This window comes from Callospermophilus lateralis, chromosome 6, assembly GCF_048772815.1.
Source record: "Callospermophilus lateralis isolate mCalLat2 chromosome 6, mCalLat2.hap1, whole genome shotgun sequence".
Taxonomy (NCBI): Eukaryota; Metazoa; Chordata; class Mammalia; order Rodentia; family Sciuridae; genus Callospermophilus; species Callospermophilus lateralis.
Window position 1 is genome coordinate 119,090,805 of NC_135310.1, and position 21,666 is coordinate 119,112,470.

General features: G+C 43.5%; 1 non-coding gene across 1 annotated transcript; it reads left to right on the forward strand.

Moving 5' to 3' along the window:
* The first annotated feature begins 8,792 nt into the window (after nucleotides 1-8,792).
* Trnaa-agc (transfer RNA alanine (anticodon AGC)) lies at nucleotides 8,793-8,863 on the forward strand. The gene has a single exon. It is a non-coding gene; the product is annotated as a tRNA-Ala (tRNA).
* The last annotated feature ends 12,803 nt before the right edge of the window (nucleotides 8,864-21,666 follow it).

Sequence of the window (21,666 nt, forward strand, 5' to 3'; positions counted from 1 at the left end):
GCACCTCAGGCCACGGAGGACTAACTTGGCCTGAGAACACTGTCCTCTGTGTCTCTGCGTCAGGGGACCTGCTCTCTTGCCTTCCACTTTCATCTGTGTGCTCTTGGGCAAGTCATTTGCCCTCTCTGGAACTGTGTTTCTTCCTGGTAAAATGAGCTTCCTGTGGGTCAATTCCTCTGCCCCTGGGACAACAGGCCTGTATCCCAAAGGCAAGAGCTGGAGGGACAGCGACAGTGGCAGGATGCTGAGGGGTGGCCCAGGGCAGCTCTGTGAGGAAAGGGGGTCTTCTCAGTGGGGAGGGCTGAAGGGGTCCTGGCCTGGGGGTTAGGGTGGGGAGCTGGGCTGGGGGCCCAAACTCGGAAGTGGGTTCTTGCAGTCTTCTCCTGCAGCTGCTGGTGGGGACGCTCCCAGCAGGAAAACCAAGGTGGGTGCTGGTGAGTGTGTGTGTCCTGTCTGCTGAGCGCCGCTGCTGCCGGGGTGCTCCTTCTGGCACAGAGAAGACCAGACAGGCTCCGGGAGGCCCCGAGGGAAGGAGAGGAGGGGGAGCAGGCGCAGTTCCCAGAGGGCTGCCAGGTTTGCATCCGCTCCTCCAGGTTTGACTGTGAATGAGGAAGGAGCCCCCCACCCCACCATCAGCACCACCACCACCAGCTGCTCTTTGGTGAAAAGCCTGGGTTTCGATCCCAACGCTGGCACTTTCTAGCTGGGTGAATCGGGGCAAATTCACTGAGTGTAGGATCTTCCTGTGATTCCTCATGCCCAAGACAGGGCTTTTGTTAATCATGCTGGGACAATAGCAGCAACAGGAACTCTGGGGCAAACTGGCCCCCAGGTCACCCTGCTCAAACTCCCAGAGCCTATTTCTGCATGGGGGACGTGGATGGGTGATAGGCAGATGCACGTGCTTCATATAATGGAAGACTCAGTGGATGTACCCGGCATTCTGGGGGTCCTCAGTAAGAGAAGGCCCCCTGCCCCTTTCCCCATTCTTCGTAGTTCGGAGAGGCTGTGAAATGGGGCTACCTGGGGTCCCAGAGAAGCTGTGCTCAGATCTCCTTTCAATCCATGTGCTCTTCCCTGGAGGGCCTGCGCCCAAGCTAGGACTCGGGCCTCTTTTTGGGGATCTGTTTGCCTTTTCATAAACAGACGCAGGATTTTTCTTGGCTCCGACCCTCTGCTCACAGCTCATGGCCTGGGCCGTGAAGCGTTGGCTCCCAGGTGATTTGCATCAGGATCTACCAGGAAGTTTGTTTTTCCAGGCCTTAGTCAACATGTGGGTGTGGAAACTCCAACCAATTTCAATGTTAGAGTCAACTCCTTTTTAAATAGGGACTTTCACATTAGTCAGACTTTTCAAAACAACATAATATTTAGACAAAATTCCATTTCCCTTTCCATCACCAGCAGCAGTTGCTGGAGATATTTCTGTTCTGACCAGGGGCTTCCCCAGGCCACTTTCCGCTGGTTCCCCTCCTATGTCAGTGACGTCACAGGGCTGGGGTGTGAAGTCATTCTTCTGGGTGCCTCAGTTTCCCCTCCTGGCCCCTCAATGATGGCATTGGGCCAGAGTCTTAATGTATTTTGATTTATTTTGAACCCCTGGTTTGTCAATTGCCTGGAATAGCAACAATGGAGACCACCTCCTCCAAGATACCACCCCTGGAAGCCATGGGGTAGTCTCAGGCATTTCTGTATGTCAGCCCTCGAATCTCATAATTCAGACTGTCTTCGAGGTACCAGGATTTGGTATGAGATGCTTTTCACAAAGTATCACGCATCCCGAATGCGGTCACCCTGAGCAGACCCCAGACTTAGACCTTACCCAAACTTGTGCATTGGCTTGGCGCACACACCTGGCACCTTCCCACAGTTCTGAGTTGCTGTCTGCGTCTACTCTGGTCCCTACTCTCCTGGTTGCTCCATTCCCAGGGCTGGTCCTGTGTCACACCCCTGTGGGACATCTCTTTGCTGGCTGGACAAATCAGGCAGTCTTGGGCAACCTGTTGGCTGGGCACTTCTGATGTGTCCAGAGCTCTGCTAGCGCTGATGTGCAGGATTCACTTTGTGAACAACTTATTAGCTGGCATTTACCAACCTGGACTCTGGGTAAGCTACCACATGATCTGTCTGGGCCTCAGCTCTGAAGAACAGGATGATCATGGTAATAGTCCCTCTTCTATGATATTGATGTGAGAATCCAGTGAGTTCAGGAGTATAAGTGTTTGGAACCTGGTGTCTGACAAGTGCTCAGTTGCTATAAGCCATTTTTACAATAAACCTTTACCATAATCCTACAAGATGGGGACTCTAACTGTCCCCACGGGCCAATGAGGAACTGAGACTCAGGTTAAGTAACTTACCCCAGTCATGGGCTAGAATGAGAGGCAATGAGCATGATTTGGGGAGTCTGGTTAAATTCCAATTCGCTTCCATCTGCATCCACAGTATTTCTAGAGAACCCATGTGCCAGGCCCTGTGTCAGGAGCCAGGGGAAATGGAGATGGGCCAGGCCCAGGGAACCAGCCAAGAGCTCCACCCAGTTTTTAGCCTGGCCCAAGCCGGCAGCTCTGGGCTAGGCACAGTTAATCTCCAGCCACCCCCACTAGCTTCACCTGGCTCATTAAAACCAGACACATTATGAGTTTACTTAGCATCTGCAGAGAGTGTCTTTCATCTTCAAAGGCTTCCCAAAGCACCAACCAATTAATCCTTACAACACCCTCATCTCATAGACAAATATTTATCCTCATTTCATACCCAGGAAAATGAAGGTGCAGAAAGAGAACAGACTGGGCTAGAGGAAGAAGAGTAAGTGGGGAGCTAAACACAATTCTGGAGCCCTTGACCCCTCTGGCTGCCCAGTCCATCTGGAGGTTGCTGGGAAATTCTTCCCATAATCCCTTTCTTTATGTTTCCTTTTTTTCTTTTTTTAAATGGAAGCAGAACCTTTTTGCAAGTTCAGAAGAATTACATTTCTTTAATAGTAACCTGCAGGAAATACATTAAAAACACATTCTATCAGTTACAAATCTTAATGTCACCAGCCAAGGATGAGGGAATTAATGCTGGGTCCCAAAATACATATAGTCAGCAACTCCAGGGCAAGGGCAGAGACGATTTATAGAGTGCGAGGTCTGGACGTCTGGAGCAGGCAGGCTGAGCTCAGCTGCGGAATTGAAACAGGGCTGTTTTCAGATGGGCCAGTCGGGGGAAGGCTGCCGAGGGCGGCTTTGATTTAATCATTGCTTCCCATTTCTCCTCCATGTAAATTACTTTTTTGATGCTATAAAAGCCAGGTTCTGATCTGTCAGGAGAAGACTGCTTTCATTAACATAAGTGCCTGTCAAGGATGCTTTGTAAAAAAATCAACCCCCCAAAACAAGCCTCCCCCACACCAAAACCAATCCCAACCCTGATTATCTCCTCTCTCTACAAGGGTCAGATCAAGGGGACGTCCAGGCGATGGTGTGGGTAGGGAACTGGACGATGAGACAAAACATATGTATGATTAATATGATTTTACTCCCTTTAACAGCAGGTTTTTTTTTTTTTTTTTTTTTTTTTTTTTTTTTTACCTTTGCATGGCAAAATAAAACAGGGTCTTAAAAAAACCCATCTAAATGCACAGCTTAGTAAATTATGATTAGGAAAATGGTTGGGTCTTTTTAAATTACTTTGGGAACTCAGTGCTCATTTTGACAAACTTGAACTGAACACAGCCTTGGAAAAGTGAAGTTTTGACTCCCAGAGTATAATGTGCCCATTTTGGGAAGGCAAGTGACTACAGGGATAGGAACAGCACTCAACTGTTAGTTGGGAGGTGACACGTTCCCAGCCACATGCTCGCTTGTCACCAAGAAAGCACATTAGAGGACTCAGTGGGCACCAAGGAGCTGAATCCCGCAAGTTGAGATGGACATTGATCCCCGTGTGTCCCTTGGCTGTGTGGTTTACCTCTCATTGCAAATCACATGGCACTGCATTCTGTCACTTTGCAGGGGAGGAGATCGAAGCCCCTGGAGGTCAGAACAGATAGTCATAGGTCCAGGAACAAGAGCTGGGGTCATAGGACTCCCCATCTGCAGGCCCCCCTCTCCTCCGGCTGTGAGTGGGCATTCCACATGGCAGGGCATCAAAAGGTAGAAGGAAGAGGCGGACAGGGCTTCTTGTGCTGCATGAGTCGACTTGAAAACAGTTATTGGAATTGGGATTTTTAAGTGTTACTGAAGGAAAAGAAGGAGTCTGTGCTGAATTATATAATACCTAACACTTCGAGAGTGCTTTAAAATTCAAGTGCACATTCACATTCCAAATCTTGATTATTGGGCCTCTAAGGCAAGAATGTCTGATTGGGATCATTTTTATGAGTGGGAAACTGAGGCACAGGATGACGTGGGGGCTTGGCTGGTTTGCCCAGCCATGAGGGACAGAGCCTGGAAAAAGCTCCCGTTTTCTGATCCGTCGTGGGTGCTGTTCTGCCAGCCCTTTGCTGGTCAGGAGCCCTGGCCAGAGGCCAGACCTTGAGGTCTGTCTTTATTTAATTGTTAGGAAGCAGGAGGCCCGAGGCTGGGGCTTTTCCAAATTCAATACCCAAGGATTTTAAATGAACACCCGAATAGTTCTTACAGGGGACCTAGCTTAGAAAAGAACCTTAGAGCAATCCAAGGATGGTGGGGTTTGATCAAGCAAGGTCATAGACCCACCTTCTCCCTCCACAATCTCAAAACCAACCTCCTTCTGAGAACATTGGGCTCTCTGGCCCTGGGCCAACCAAGCCGACCCCAGCCGGGGTGCTGCTCTCCACTCACAGGGGACCAGCCCGACTCTGCGCTTCTGAAATCAGAGCTGGAGGTGAACTGCTTGGCTCATTTCACTGCCTTTCTTCTCTCCTGAGTTTAACTGCTTTTTCTGGCCTCAGGGAATCCCTTGCAAGTTAATAAAACTCACTACATCAAAGGGCTCCACAACCATTACCCAATTAAAACCTCACAGCACTCCTGCAGCAGGTAAGCTGATTAACCCCATTTTACAGATGGGGAAACTGAGGTTAAGTGGTTTGCCCCCGGCTACCGAGGAAATGAGTGTCCCAGCTGGCTCAGAACTCGGTGGTTTGTTCAGATCCATCCAGCGGTGGTGGTTTCTGTCAAAATCTGTTTTCACAGCACTTTGATGCCTAAAGATTTCTTTTTCCTTCAGGAAACGGATTCCTTGCAGCCTGCACTCAGCGTGGAGAATTTCTCCAGAACTGGTTCATCCGATGCAGCCGCTCCTGCCTTCATGCAGGAGAGGGGACCATAAAAATAGATGAAAGCTAGGAGCTCAGTGCAGTCATTTGGGAAACAATTTGGGCCTTTCAGAAATTAATGTTATTTAAAGATGCAGATTCATCCACCCCAGTGGCCTCCTGGGAGTGCTTCCCGAACCATCTGGTTCAATCGGCTCATTTTCTTTCCCCTAATCCTCCTGGCTCTCGTGTGTGTATGTACAGCGAAGGCTCCTGGGGAATTCACAGCATGAATAAAAAGCAAAGAGCTTTCTCTTTCACCAGGCACCTCTCCTCTTTTCCAAACAGCATAAAATTCCTAATCCTGTTTATTCTTAGGAGGGGTATAAAATTCATGTTCTAACAGACAATGAGGAGACCCAGGGAGGCCTCCACCTCTCAGTCCTCCAGCTGAGAAGTTTGGGGTAGCTTCACCCCATCCTTTGAGAGGACCTCTAAAACCTAGTGCTGTCAGGGAATAAATTTGCCCAGGCCTTCTAGAAGAGAAAGAAAAAAAAAAAACAAACCCAGAAATATCTTTTTGGTCTGGTTACAGCTAACCTTGAGCCACAGGAAAGATTTCAAAGACTCAGGTGAGTATTTTCCAACAGGAGGGTTTCAGTGCAGCCTAAGTCCCTGCTTCTTCTGTTCTAGTCCAATTATCATCCACACAGGCAGGATGCCGTGTTTACATAAATAATTACCAGATTTTGGATAGCCAGACGTGTTGCGGCACACAGGAGGCAAGCCCATAAATTACATTTGAGGAATTAAGGGTCAGATTGATCTTATCTCTGTAAATCCGGCTGAATTCCAGCGAGCTAAAGGAACATCCGGCTGACTGAGCCTTGAGAGGCCAAGGCCCCAGAAGCCAGCCCTCCTGAGGATGTCGTTAACCCCACTGCCTTCCTTTTTGCTTCTCCCTGCTCTGGTTTGCGAGCTGGCTCCGAGAGCAAGGGGGTGGCAGAAAGAAGAACTGCCCCAACTTGCTCTTTGCCCAACCTGCAAGGGAGAAAAATGGGAAAGGGGTGTAGGCATCCCTTCTTTTTCCTCCTGGACCACACAGGATCTCACCCTAAGGAAAACAGCAACAGGAGGGATGGGAAACAGAGAAGCTGGGAGAGCAACAGGACAGGGACCCTGCTGGCCTCCTGCACAGGCTGAGCCTCCATGTTTTCATTCATTCATCAACAAGTGGGGTTGGGGTGTGGCTCAATGGTAGAGCCCTTGCCAGGCATGAGTTCTGACCTTAGCACTGTGAAAACAAAACTAAGATGTATGGACCAACTACGGTACCCCCCGGTGCCACAGCACAGTGTGGTAGGCAAGGCTCAGAATGCCTGAGTGAATCCTGGCTCTGCTAACTACCCTGGGCAAGTGACCTAACAGCCCTGGGCCTCCACTTTCATATCTGGAAAGTGGGATAACAGAACTAACAGAGGGGGTGAGATTCACTGAAGTCATCCATAAAAATGTCTTAGAATAGGGCTAGGCACGCAGTCAGTACTTGGTAAGTGCTGGTTGGGCACATGTGGGCTGCCCTTTTGAAGCTGGTTGAAACAGATGCTCCCACTTAAACACAAAAGGGCATGACAAGGCAGCATGGATGACTAGGTACCAAGTGAGTGGAAAAGATAATTAAGTTCTAAGAAGCAGGCAGGAGGGTGGGATCACCATGGCAGGAGACTTCACAGAGGAAGGAAGGCTTCAGTTGGTCGTGGAGGATGTGCAAGATTTGACTGGGCCACGGAAGGGCATCTGAGGTGGGGAGCTTGAGGGGAAGGGCTGGAGCCCCAAGATTTCCCAAGAATTCAGCTAGAAGCCAAAGTCGTAGGCACATCTGATATTTCCAAGAGGATAAGCCAAGTCTTTTCATTAGAATTTACAAATCAGAATGTTGGCTCTCTGTAGACAAAGAAGTGATTTGTGTTAAGTTCATCTGACAAAAGAATTTACTGCCGGGCGCAGTGGCGCAAGCCTGTCATCCCAGTGGCTTGGGAGGCTGAGGCAGGAGGTTTGTGAGTTCAAAGCCAGCCTTAGCAATGGCAAGGCGCTGAGCAACTCAGAGAGATCCTGTCTCTAAAATAACATACACAAAGGGCTGGGGATGTGGCTCAGTGGCTAAGCACCCCTGCATTCAATTCCCAGTACCCCAAAAACAGAAAAAGAAAAGAAAGATGTTACCAAGTGACATTACAAAACCCATTGTGAAGAGACCAGAAGAAGCAAGAACCTATTCTAAAGAGAGCTTTGATTTATAAAATGGAAAGAGAGGCATATCAGGTAGGATGTTACTGAAAGGAATTATATTACTTGGTGAAGTAAAAAGTGTTCAAACCAAAAAGTGTTCCATCATTCAATCATTCTTTGAATACATAGTGTTTGCTATGGGCCAGATATTCAAGGGGACTTTGGTAGTGATAAAAAACATCAATATGTATTGATTCTGTATTTGTCATTTTCTATAAGTCAGAAAACAAAATAAATATCTGGAGGCAGGTTCACATAAAACAAGCATTTGGAAAACATTTCTTTGTAGTATTGTCAACAAAAATTTAAAAATCTTTGGGGCTGGGGTTGTGGCTCAGGGGTACAGCACTTGCCTAGCATGTATGAGGCCCTGGGTTCGATCCTCAGCATCCCATAAATGTAAAATAAAGATATTGTGTCCACCTAAAACTAAAAAAAAAAAAAAATTAAAATCTTACTCTATGCAATTCCATAAACAAATTTGATCTGTATTTGAATAAGAATTATAAGAATTTGTTATTGAACTTTAAAAAATCAATCTAATAACCTACAATGGAATTTCTAAATAAACTTTTGCTTGGATATCATTATGTACAAAGATAAAGTAATTCAAGAAGCAGTCAACCATATTTTTCCCAGCACTATTCTAGTTGTTACAAAGGATAAGCATTTGAAGAGAAAAGACTTTTTCTTTTAGCCAAGATGGAGCAATAGCAATTGGATTTATTCCACCACCTGGGAAGGAAGGAAGGAAGGAAGGAAGGTTTTTAAGACTGTTTGAGGCAATGAAGGACAGTCACTGAAGGAAGGGAAAATGAACAAGGTAAGTTCTACAGTTACCCCATCTTATTGCCTCATGAGGATTTCCAGGCTATGCACAAGGAAACTCTGCAACTTCTCTGAATTGATGATAAAACTGTGAGTCCAAAGAGACTAGGTGTCTAGAATTTGCAAGACAGGGTGCTGGAGAGGAGAGAGCTGTATAGAAGCCTGGAGGTGCCTGAAGAGTCCCCCTCAAGTATTTGGCATGATTAACTCATGGGTGTGAGGAAGCTACCCAAGGCCAGGGAAAGAACTGCCTAGCAGATTAGAGAACAGTGCCAGTTCACACAAGACTGGAACAGTGGCTGTTCCCACGACAAACTGGAAAACTTCATAATTCATGGGGCATTGAGTACAATACTCAAAGGGTAGTGGAGAATAATTAACCCTACACTAAATAATGCTCTGTCCTGCCTAATAACTCTTACAAGCAATACCAAAAGGATCACACGGAGCTGGGGATGTGGCTCAGTGGTAGAGCACTTGTCTAGCATGCAGGAGGCCTGGGTTCAATCCCCAGCACACACACACACACACACAAAAAAAAAAAAAAAAAAAAAAAAAAGAAAGAAAGAAACTGTTTCCAAGTAATCATCTGAATCCCACAACAAAACTCAAAAATATTTATAGAAATACCAAAAACCTCTTGTAAGATAAAATTCACAACATCATCCAGCTAATCAAAGATTTCCAGGCATACAAAATATTAATTATAAGGAGAAAAGCCAATCAATCAACTAAAATTGAACTAGGACTGACATAGACATTAGAATTAGCAGATAAGGGGGCTGGGGATGTGGCTCAAGTGGTAGCGCGCTCGCCTGGCATGCGTGCGGCCCGGGTTTGATCCTCAGCACCACATACAAAACAAAGATGCTGTGTCCGCCGATAACTAAAAAATAAAATATTGAAATTCTCTCTCTCTCTCTCTCTCTCTCACTCTCTCTTTAAAAAAAAAAAAAAAGAATTAGCAGATAAGTATGTTAACATAGTTACTATCACTGTATTTCATAATTCAAAAACATGCATCTAAAATATGCAAAGTGAACTTTTAGAGCTGAACACTACACTGAGTAAGATGAAAACTATGTTGATTAAGATTAATAGCATATTAGATATAGCAGAAGAAAATTATTGACCAGAAAGGCAGAAACTATTCAAAATTAAGTACACAGAGAAAAAAATAGTTTAGTCGGGTGTGATGGTGCACGCCTGTAATTCCAGCAAATCAGGAGGCTGAGGCAGGAGGATCGCAAGTCCAAAGCCAGTCTCAGCAACTTAGTGAGGACCTAAGCAATTTAACAAGACCTTGTCTCAAAATTAAAAACAAAAAGGCGCTGGGAATGTAGCTCAGTGGTAAAGCACCCCTGGGTTCAATCCCCAGTATTGGGGGGGAAAAATAGTTTAAAATTGAAGAGCATCAGCTATCTATGGGACTTCAAATAGTCTAAGATATATGTAATATATGAATTGGAATCCCTGAAAAAGAGGGGAGTACAGAAAAAATATTTGAAGACATCATGTCCAAGCCAGGCATGGTAGCACATGCCTGTAATCCCAGTGTCTCCAGAGGCTGAGGCCAGAGAATCCCAAGTTCAAAGTCAGCTCAGGCAACTCAGCCAGACCCTGTCTCAAAGTAAAAAGGGCACAGGAATATATAGCTCAGTGGCATAGTGTTTGACTAGCATGTGCAAAGCCGTGAGTTCCACCCCCAACACCTTAAAAAAAAAAAAAGAAAAGAAACAACGTTCAAATATTTTCTAAAGTTGATGAAAACTACAAACCCACAGATCCAAGAAGTTCAATGAGCCCAAAGCACAAGAAATCTGAAAAAAAAAAAAAAAAATGCACTAATACCCATGTAATTAAATTGCTCAATATATGTGAGAAAGAGAAAATCTTAGAAGCAGCTGGGGGGCATATTATGTAGAAGAATAAATATAAAGATAGCAGCAGATTTCTCCTTGGAAATAGTACAATGAGAAAGAATACAGCAAAATATTTTAAATGTTAGGAAACCCCCCCCCCAACAACTTGTCAATCTAAATCTTTAAACTAGGCAAAAATACCTTCAAGGGAAATCCCTGCTGCAGTCCCCTCTTGACCCTGTGAGAGTTCTGTTTCTATTCTTCACACTTGAATAAATCCCACTCCTTTCACAATTAAAATAAAAATTCTTCAAAAATAAAGGTATGCTGGGTGTGGTGGCACATGCCTATAACTCCAGCAATTTAGGAGGTTGATGCAGGAGGATCACAAGTTCAATGACAGCCTGGGCAACTCAGTGAGATCCTGTCTCAAAAAAAAATTATTTTTTTTTCTTTTTAAAAAAGGACTGGGGATGTAGCTCAATGGTAAAGGGCTTGCCTGATATGTACAAGGACTTGGGTTTGATCCCCAGAACCATAAACAGACAAACAGGTATAAATAAAGATCTTTTCAGACATACAAAAACTGGAAGAATTCATCACCAGCAGAACTACACTATAAGAAACTGTTAAAGAAAGTCTTTCAGGAAGAAGGAAAATGATACCAGATGGAAACTTCTATCAACCCAAAGGAATGAAGGCAAAACCACAAGATTAAAAAAAAATGTTTACATCTTTTTAGAAGATAACTAACTGCTTAAACAAACAACAAAAAGACATATTGTGTGATTTAAAACCTGTACAAATAAAAAAATATAACAATAAAAGAGAAGGGTCAGGAGAAGAGAAATGAAAGTATATTATAGAAAGTTTTTTATACTATGTGTGACATGGAGGAAGCAGGCTATGATAAGATATGTATATAATAAACCCTGTAGCAACCACTAAAACAACAAAACAAAAATTGTAGCTACTAGACGAAGAAAGGAGATAAACGGAATCATGAAAAGTATCAATCAATTCAAAAGAAGGCAGGAAAAAAGAAAGGAACAAAAATGAAATACAGTAAATACAGAAAAAAAAAACCACAAGATAATACAGATTTAAACCCTAACTCATCAATAATTACATTAAAAGTAAATGACTGCAGGGTAGGGTGAGCCAAGGGTTTCAGACCAATCTGGCAATATAGCTAGATTGCATCTTAAAAACAATAAACAAACAAAGTCAACAGGCTATCCTGTATCCATGTACATGAGGTATCTATGCAGCCAAACTCAGAAACATAAACAGAATGGTAGTTCCTAGGGGCTAGGGGAGGGGAAAATGGAGTTATTTAATGGATATAGAGTTTCAAGTTTGCAAGATAAAGAAGTTCCAGAGATTGGTTGCACGATGATGTGAATATACTTAGCATTACTAAATTGTATACTTAAAAATGGTTAAGATGCTAAATTTTATGTTATGTGCATTTTACCACAATTAAAACTAAGCAACCCCACATATTTCTTTGAGGTGAAAAATAAAAGTAAATGGTTTAAATTCTCTAATTAAAAGGCAGAGATTGTCAGACTGGATAAAAAAGCAAGAGCAAATTATATGGTACTTGTAAGAAGTACACATTTACTATACAGACACAGATATGTTTAAAAAATTAAAGGATAAAAAAAGATATACCATGCTAACACTAAACAAAAGAAAGATGGAGTGACTATATTAATATCTCACAAAGAAAACTTCAGAGCAAAGAATGTTTCTATGACAAAGATAATTCCACAATAATAAAGGAGTTAATTCATCAAAAGGTTTATGGACTTACTAACAACAGCTTTAAAATACATGACATAAAAATGAATAGAACTGTAAATGCAAATGTAAAAAAATCCTAATTATAACTAAAAATTTCAATACTCCCTCTTAATAATTGATACACAGAAAATAGGCAGAAAATAAGCAAGGGTATAGATGACTTAAACACAGTCAACTTGACCTAATTGACATTTATAGACTACACCACCCAACAACAGCAGGATGCACATTATTTTCAAAAGCACAAGGAGAATTTACCAAAATAGGCCATATTCTGGGCCGTAAAACAAGTCTTATTAAACTTAAGATTCAGTTCATACAAAATGTTCTCTCACAACAATGGAATTAAGTTAGAAGTCAGTAATAGAAAGTTTCTTGGAAAATTCTCCAAATACTTGGAAATTAGATAATGTACCTCTAAATAACTCATAGTCAAAGAAAAATACAAAAGGGAAATGAGGATGCATTCAGAACAGAATGAAAATGAAAACCCAACCTATCAAAATTTGTGGGTGCCATTACATCAGCACTTGAAAAATCTCAAACCAATAATCTCTGCTTCCACCTTAGGGAACTAGAAGAAAAAAAGAGCAAATGCAGCCCAAAATAGGCAGAGGAAGGGGAATAATAAAGATCAGAGCAGAAATCAATAAAATAGAACACTTGAAAACAAGGGAGAAAACCCAATGAGGCAAAAAGCTAGTTCTTTGAGAATATCAATACTGATAAACCTGTGGCCACATGGATTAGGGGAAAAAGAGAAAAGACACAAATTATCAATTTCAGGAATGAAAGACCTGACTTCTTCACTTGAGATTTTACAGTTGCTGAAGTCATGTACAATGTGGCTTTTTAATGGGAACTCTGCTACCAAAAACAAATACATTTGTAATTTCATTTATATGAAGTTTTAGAACAGGTAAAACTATAGTAACCGAAAGAAGATCAAGGATGACATGGGGCCTGGGATAAGAAGATGGATATTGACTGAAAATGGGCACTTAGATACTTTGGTGGGTGGTAGGAGTATTCTGTTTGTGGTGGTGGTTACATGGGCAAAATTCATTCAAAATGTACACTTAAAATTGGCACATTTAATTTATGAAGTTCATACCTCAATAAAGTTGAGTCTTAAAAAAAGACATGTAAAATGCATAAGCACAAGCTATGAATGCAATATAAGGGAATTGTGAAGTCTGCCAATGCTTCATAGTTTTCATTTTTCAATTTTGGAGTTTTAGAGAGATTTATTTTCAAAACAAAGAGGGATGTAGATGGAGCTCTCCACTGCTACAGGACCCTAGACCAATAACCCTATATTTCCCATAATTTATACATCAAAACAATCAACATTAAACATTAATCAGCCATTACAAAGATATGTTGTATTTTTAAAGAAAGAAATACCGGGGCTGGTGGTGTAGCTCAGTGGTAAAACATGTGTTCAAGGCCCTGGGGAGGGGAGGGGAGAGGAGGAAGAGCAGGGAAGTAAGATCAAGAATGCTAGACACCAGCAAGGTGGCTCATGCCTGTAATCCCAGCTATCTGGAGACTGAGGCAGGAGGATCATAAGTTGGAGGCCAGCCTGGGCAACTCAGCAACATCCTCTCTTAAAATTTAAAAAAAAAAAAAAAAAAAGCAAAAAGGGGCTGGGGATGTAGCTCTGGGGATGTAGAGCACTTACCTAACAAGTGCAAGGTCCTGGGTTCAATTTCTAGAAATACACACACACACACACACACACACACACACACACACGCTTAAAGACAAGAGACGAGGGATAGACGACTTTATTTTCCAACAATACCATCCTGGGTCATCTAATTGCATGAGGTGTCTCTCTACTTAGCTCCACACAAGAGCCAAGGATGCAGAGGAGGAGACAGACGCGGTTGGTGCCCTGGTGGTGCTTACATCCCAGTGGAATTTTGGGGGGCTGCAAACATCCCAAGTCAAGATGCCTTAATGAATTGGCTTAATGTGCAGGCTCTATGCCAGGGAATCAGGCAGCAGAGCTCCAGGGGTTCCCTACCTCTCTCTGGACAACGAGGATCATAGCCCAATTGCCTCCCCATCCCCATCCTGGCAGGGCAAAGTCTGGAACAAGAGCTCCCCCTTTCCAAAGGCTGTGGGTGGAGGGCCAGAGCTGAAAGCTTCCGGAAACTGCTAGCTGACCCCTCCTGTGCCTCATTGGTCTGACTTGTGTCACGTGTACTTTTCTGAACCAATCACTGTCAGGAAGATGAGGCTCTTAAGCCAATCAGGTTTCCCCAGGAACAGGGCGTGATAGGAATTAGCTGAGCAGGCCCTAGAGACAAAAATTAGGAGACAGTTTGGTCAGTAGGAGATGAGGCTTGGGGAAGATTAATTCCAATTGGACTAAATGAACTCAAATATGCATGTAATAAATGCAAACATTGGTTCAAGACACTTGATACGCCCTTAGCAACTTCCAGAAGAACTGATTCTAATACTGGTGTCAATCACAAACTACCTTAAAGGGAAGAACTTGGACCCAAACCATAGAAAAGTCCAGAGGTTACACTTGGTGACTCTGCAGTCCCTGAGCCATGGAATGACTTACCCTGCCACTGTTTCCCTGCTTGGGAGAGGCAAGACTTGACCTGGCTCCAGAAGCACACAGCTTGGCTCTGCGTCCCCAGCTCTGAGACTTGTCAGCTGGTAATCCCTTCAGCCTGTTCCCTCGCCTGTAAAATGGGCTATGAGACCTTTTTTGGGGGGTAGGATTTTGGTGAGATGACTCAATGGGATACTAGATGTGAAGTCCTCTTTAACTGTGCCTAGTAAACAGTGAGTCCCTTTATAGATGCCACCATTATCCAGTTTGTGCAGAACCAGCCCAAAGGACAGCATCACTGGGTACACCTGGATACCTCTCTATTTCTGACCCACAATCTTCATCTTTTCAAAATCAAATGTTAGGTTGCAGTTGATTAAGAACAGGACTACCCTCTTACAGGTATTTATCAAGTTTCTGCCTTTCTTCTGTATTTCTTTTCTCAAATGCTTCTCCACCTCCATAGTTTCCGGAGCTGATATCAAACATTAAGAGCTCTGAAGGCAAGCTCCTCTACCACTTATCTGCTGCGTGACCTTGGGCAGGGACTTCTCAGGATAATTCTGATCTGCAAAGTGGGTGTAAAACATCTTTGTCATCGGGTGGTTGCGTGAATGATGGGAGCACATCTATGAGAAGGGTCCCCTGAGAGTCTGTTATGTGATAAGTCTTGATTGTTGTTGCCTATTATTATTATTACTATCTCATCTATTAACCATGACCATGACTCCTGACTATTTTGTTACAATCCATTGGTCTTAATCTCTCTCCTTAACTCCAGCTGCTTACTTCCAAAGAACATTCTTCACAAGGTCCACCCAAAATTAATTAATTTTTTTGGTACTGGGATCAAACCCAGGGGCACTGAGCTTCATCTCCAATCTTTTATTTTATTGTTATTTTTTTTTGAGTCAAGGTCTTGCCCAGGTTGCCCTGGGACTTGAGATCCTCCTGCCTCAGCCTCCCAAGTTGCTAGAATTATAGATCAAATATTCATTCTTATTCTGTCCTCAAAATATACCCATCTGCTCTCTCCTTTCCTCAAATTTCCTCTTCTCCCCTGCAGCCGTTCTTTCCATGAATGTTAGCACCTATGGAAAACCAAAAGCATTGTGCTGTGTTTCAAATAATTCCAGACACCAGGAAACCTCACTTTCTTCCTTGCCTTCCCTCCCTCAAATCCTTAGAGGTGGAGGACACTTCTACCGAACTTGAGGACAACAAGGCCAGAGTTGTGACTTGTTCAGGATCATCAAGCAGGCAGCAGGGAGCATCCAGGTCTTCTCCTTTCAAGGTGACCCCCGCTTCCATCACTCTAGGTTCCCCTGAGCCTTGGACTCAACCTGCCAAGTTGTCCTAAGGGCCTGTCTCAGGCTCACAGTCCTGGACTTGGGACCCAGAGATGGGGGCCCCCAAGTAGTTCTTGAAAGCAACAAAAATAAAATATTTCTTCTTATGCAGACTGGGGAGGTGGGTAGCTACTTTGAGAATTTGCAAGCATTGGGAACAAAGTAAAACCCCAGCCTCAGGATGCCTGAGTCATTCTGAAGGTGACTCTGTTGGCCACAAGTGGGTACAAGTGATGTAAACTCTGCAGGGGTTGTGAATGGCTTACTCAGAGTTTTCCAATGAGAAATTCTGTGGCATGGAATTGAGGGTGCCCAGGGGAGATCTCTGCTTCACTTTCTCAACTCAGGTGTGTGGCTGCGGCTACAACAGGTTCACATGAAGGCTTCAGGCACCACACAACCAGAGTGCTGAGGGTTCCTACTTCCTCAGACTATTGAAGTCAGAAAATTCCTGCCATTCCTGAGCTTGTAACAGAGACTCAGACCCAGTGACCTCCTTTTGTTCCCGCTGGGGGCTGCAGCCCCTCTGCAAGTTTAAACCCTTTGAATGAGCTCAGGCTTCCTCACAGAGATGCTGTTGCTATTGGTAGAGGAAAGGGGAGTAGAGGAGTGGGGAGATGACCCTAGGAAGGATCTAGAAGGTGAAAAGAGAATGGTCACAATTTGCCCCAGGCTTCTTTCATCCCTGGGAGGGGAAAAAACCCCAAAGGAAAACTGGAAGTGAGAGCGTGTTCTCTGTTCAGAGACAGACAGCAGAATAGAGGGGACCGGAGGGAGTAGGGAAGGGGAAGTCATTGTTTTAATGGGGACAGAGTTTTTGTTGGGGATGATGAAAACGTTTTGGGTATAGATAGAGGTAACGGTTACAAAACATTGGAAACTTAATTTGTTTAATGCCACCGAATTGTACACTTACCAATAGTAAAAGTGATAAATAGGATGTTATTTTACAACAACAAAAACCCTACAATAATCCTTTGTTCTCAGCAGTTCTTTTGAGATTGACTTCAAATAGACTGGTTCTCAAATCTATGAGGCTGCTTCTTTCTCAGATCATTATACTTTGCTTTCGGCATAATTTAGAAAATTATGAATGACACAAATGATTGAAACTCATTTTATTTTCTTGAGTGTTCAAAATTCCTTCATCCCTACCCAATACTTTCTAATCAGAAGAGGCTTGTCTTTACCAAAATCAGAAAAAATAAAGGAAAAAGTACAGGCCACCATCTCTTGTGGGCTTCGGTTTAAGAAAATCTCCAGTGCGAAATTTCAGATTTCGAAAACCATTTGGTGGTTGATTATTTGCCTTACAAAAGACAGCTTCACTCAACAAAAGAGTTTACTCCAAAGTTCCTTTAAGAACAGAGCTCCCTAGGGTATTTAATATTATTGGATTTTTAAAAATCATGCAGACCATTCAAGGACACGGCACTGTAAACCCGTGAATGCATTGTATTGTGTTGTAAGAGGACTCGGGACTCTGACAAATGGACCATTTTGGCCCAAAGTAACACAAGGAAGGAACAAGATGAGTTTTCTTGGCCTAAAGCTCCCCGTGGCTTTCTGGGAGTTTGTGTGATTTATTTAAGACCAGCTAAGCCCTGGGCCTGCGATGTGTCCATTTAGAGAAAGGGCCTGTGCCAAACTTAGGGTCAAAGTTCTCACTCTGCTTATGCTGACCCCTGTCACCTGCCCTAACCAAAAAAGGTTCTCAGATGTGAGCTCAACTCTGTCCAGTGACGGCAGAAAAAAAAAATATATATATATCTGTTGCCAGAAAGTGGATTCTCTGGTGTTGAAGAATGATCCTCATTTATGTCTGCATAGGTACATTCTGGGGCCCATAAAGGTTTAATTGTCCCTCTAACTAGTTTTTTAAAAAACCCACAAAGAGGCTGCCAGCTTTCCCCAGAGTTTAAAACCAACGGAATGCGGTTCTGTGGAAACTGCTTTAAGTGTGTAACTCGCGCCGTGTCCCAGGGCACAAGGCACGATTGTTTTGGGGACTCCAAAGATGCAGCTCTCAGGAGGACTTTTGAAGTCAGTTTTGTGACTGCTGCTGACCCTGGGTTGCTCTGCAAAGAGAGCGGGAGAGAAACTTCTTCATCCAAGATTTCTCCCGTGGTGCCACTGCCCCCTACTGCCACCTTCCGGTTCAGGGGATACCTCAGTGTCACGGGACCCTAGATGTCATTCCTTTTCTCCTGAGAGAGCTAGATATTTCCACAAAGGTCACTCACGCAAACAAACGTGATAACGAAATGTGATGAACGCTATGAAGAAAAAGCACAGGGTGTTGAGGAAAGCTAACGGGGAGCCATGGAAGTTTCTCTGAGGAAGTCAGGCCTTATAAGTCAGATCTGCAGGATGAGAGGGAGTCAGGGAGGTGAAGGGGCTTTGTTTGAGCAGGGAGAAGCATACTAGATGGAAGGACCAGTATGTGCAAAGACCCTGAGGCAGGAAGGAACAGAGCATGTTAAGATGTGGCTGGAGACGTTGGCGATAAACACAACTTCCAGAATCTTCTTTGCCCTCTACTTTGAGCCTCCTTTCCCTTAAGATTTGTGAAGGTTTCCCTATCCATCACACACATTTTGCTTTAGGCTTCAAAGAGCCACCTCCAGACAGCCCCAACATTACCTCCACCCTTCTCAGACTCCGCTTGGGGTCTTGTGAAGAAAACACATTTGTCAAGCGACTAAAGCAAATAGTTTTGACATGCGGTTCTGTACCGTTAGGGAGGCCATAGTGAAGTCAATCCCAGTTTACATGACTCCAAATGGTTCCATTTAAATGTCCCACCCTGTATTTACACATCCCTACCACTTTAGTTGGCTGTTTATCTTCCAGTGTACTCTACTCTGCTTGTAGTCTAGGCCTCTATTTAACTCCATCCCTTACTTTTTCCATCTCACGACCTATCATTTACATTTTTTTCTTTAGGAAATGTAAATATTTATTTACAGCATTAGCTTTTACTCTTGCATTGCTCTATACATTATGGAGTAAACAGACTGTGATATGGGCTCTACTACTGAATTTTCCATAAACTGGTGGTGACCTTAGCCAAGTCATTTAACCTCACCGAGCATAAGACATGTCTTTGTAAAATGAGATGTTTTTCCTTTTTGTTTTAGCTAGCAGATCTGTATCCAGGATTTCTCTTAAAATCTGTGATTCTATATCTTTTACATCTTTTATCTATCCACCTCTCTTTCATGATGTCTTTGCAGGTCAGACTTTCTGTATAATTTGGTTTTGAGGGGTAGTGTTCACAGAATAGAATTTGACAAATGCGAATAAATCATACTATTGGGATTGGGTTTAAGCTCACATGTATGGGGAATGGTTGAACAGTAGAAAATTCTAATTGCAGGATTGAAATTCTCACAGGTTGCTTTTCAAACTGGGGTATAGGTACCCACAGGGTACAGAAGCATGACAGTGAGTATAGGAAGCCCTTCTCTCTAGAAAAATAATTATATTCAAAGATTTGAGAAGGGGAAATCTCCCCCTCAAATATGCTTTGCATATTTGTATTAAACATGGATAGTATTAAAAAATACATGGATACATTATGAATAGAAGATAAAAATCACATGACCTCTTAGTATAAAAAGGGAGCTGTAGGCTGGACAGCTTTGGGATTACTATAGTGTGAGCAGAAACACGTCTTTTACTTCTGTTTTTGAGTTGCTGGAGAAATACTTGCCTTATGGGTCTTTTGAGGTATGTGCACTTTAATAGGGTAAAGGTGTTAGATTACCAAGGAGGAACATTCCTGCTAAATAATTGACATATGTAGGAAATCCAATTTCAGCCAGGGTCCTGGAGGTTGAGGGAGAGTCTGGCTGGACAGAAGACCTACCTCCAAAGACCAAGTGAGGTACAGAATCTTGCAGTACTGGCCAAAGTCTGGGCTTGAACTGATCCGAACACCTGGATGATCCCTCCCCCTCTATGTGACCTCCAGTAGACCTTGTTTGTACCCCAGCCCTGGTGCTTACCATGCCATTAAGTGTTAGTTTTATTTTCTTGCATGTAGGTTTCTCAGAGTCAGGCAGATGGTGTGAATTAAGTATGTGATCAAGAGCCAAGACCTTCTTACCTTGTGATTCTTGCTTACTCCCTGAAATCTCTCAGATCCCATTTGCTCACCTATTAAATGGTCCAATATAACACCTACCTTGCCTACTGAATAGCTAGGCTTGTGTTCAGAGCATATGGGTTTGCAATGTAAAAGGACTGGGTAAATCATTAAACCAAAATCAGTGATTAACTAAGACCCCAAAGGGAAGGAGGGTATATCTCTCACATTATCTTTCTATTCCCCCAACCTCTAGCTTTTGCCTGGTTAGTTCTGATAAGTATTAGTGATAAAAGATCATGAAATGCTGTACCTAGTCTGACCCTGGGAAAATTCTAATTTGTGTTCTCTGCTACCCCCAACTCTTTTTTCCTCTTCTATCTACAGTTTCCCACCCCCATGTTCTGCACAACTTTCATCCCACTGACTGTCCCTGAGAATTAGATATTAAGAGGACATTATTTCATTGATACAAATGAACTGTTAGGGGAATTTCAGGCATCATTAGGGAGAGTTTTACAGCAATCCTTTTTTGTGGGGGGCAGGAACAAATTGGTATTACTTTATAAGCTTTCTCCCAGACATTAAAATGCCCAAACAGATTCCTGGATTTTTTTTAAAGAGAAAATTAACTGCCCAGTCTAAATACCTCTCTCATAATAATGAAGCGACTATTTACTGAAGTGGCTGGTGGACATACATTCTTCTCAAGAGCACATGGAACATTTTCCAAGGTAGATCTCATGTTAGGGCATAAAACAAGGCTTAGTAAATCTAAGTCAAGTATATTTCCTGACCACAGTGGTATGAACTAGAAATCAGTAACAGCATGAAGGCCAGTCTGCCTCACAATTGATCCTCTGAGAGAAATGTCAGGAAAGGGCAAGGAAGAGGAAGAAGGTTAGTTTGAGATATTCTTTGGGTGAACGTTGACTTTCTTCCTTTCTTTCCTGGGATTGAACCCAGGGGTGCTAAACCATTGGGACACATCCTTGGCCCTTTTAATATATATTTTTTAAATATTTTCTTTAGAGACAGGGTCTCACTGAGTTGCACAGGGCCTCGTTAAGTTGCTGAGGCTGGCTTTGAACTCTCAATCCTCCTGCCTCAGCCTTCCAAGTGTCTGGAATAATAGACATGCACCACCACTTCCAGCTAATTCAGTTTCTTAGGCGATACTTTATTTTTTTTAAGTTAAAAAACAAACAAGCAAACAAAAATACCTTTTCTGATAAGAAATCAGGTCAAGTAACCGAGAGGGGTGGGAGAATGTGGAGTGGAGATGTCATTTTCAATTTCTCTCCCCAAGGGGCAGGGATCATTCCAGAAACCACAGATCAGACTCAGAATCAGGAGAGGACGGTGATCTGAAGCCAAGGAGCAGGAGGGCCGGCCCCCAGGTCTCGGGGAGCCCCTGGCCAGCCATCTTGCGGGAAGAGCCTGAACGCCCCCTAGCCCACCTCCCACCCTCACGGCTTTGCCGATGACTGACCCCGGGCCAGACACCGTCCCTGCTATCGCAGTGGGCGGAGGGTGCACTGAAGCAACAGCCCTCCTGGGTGTGGTGGTGCTTCTCGGGCGTGTGCACAGCCTGAGGCACACCCACAGACTGCTCGCCCCTAAATAGTTCCAGGTGA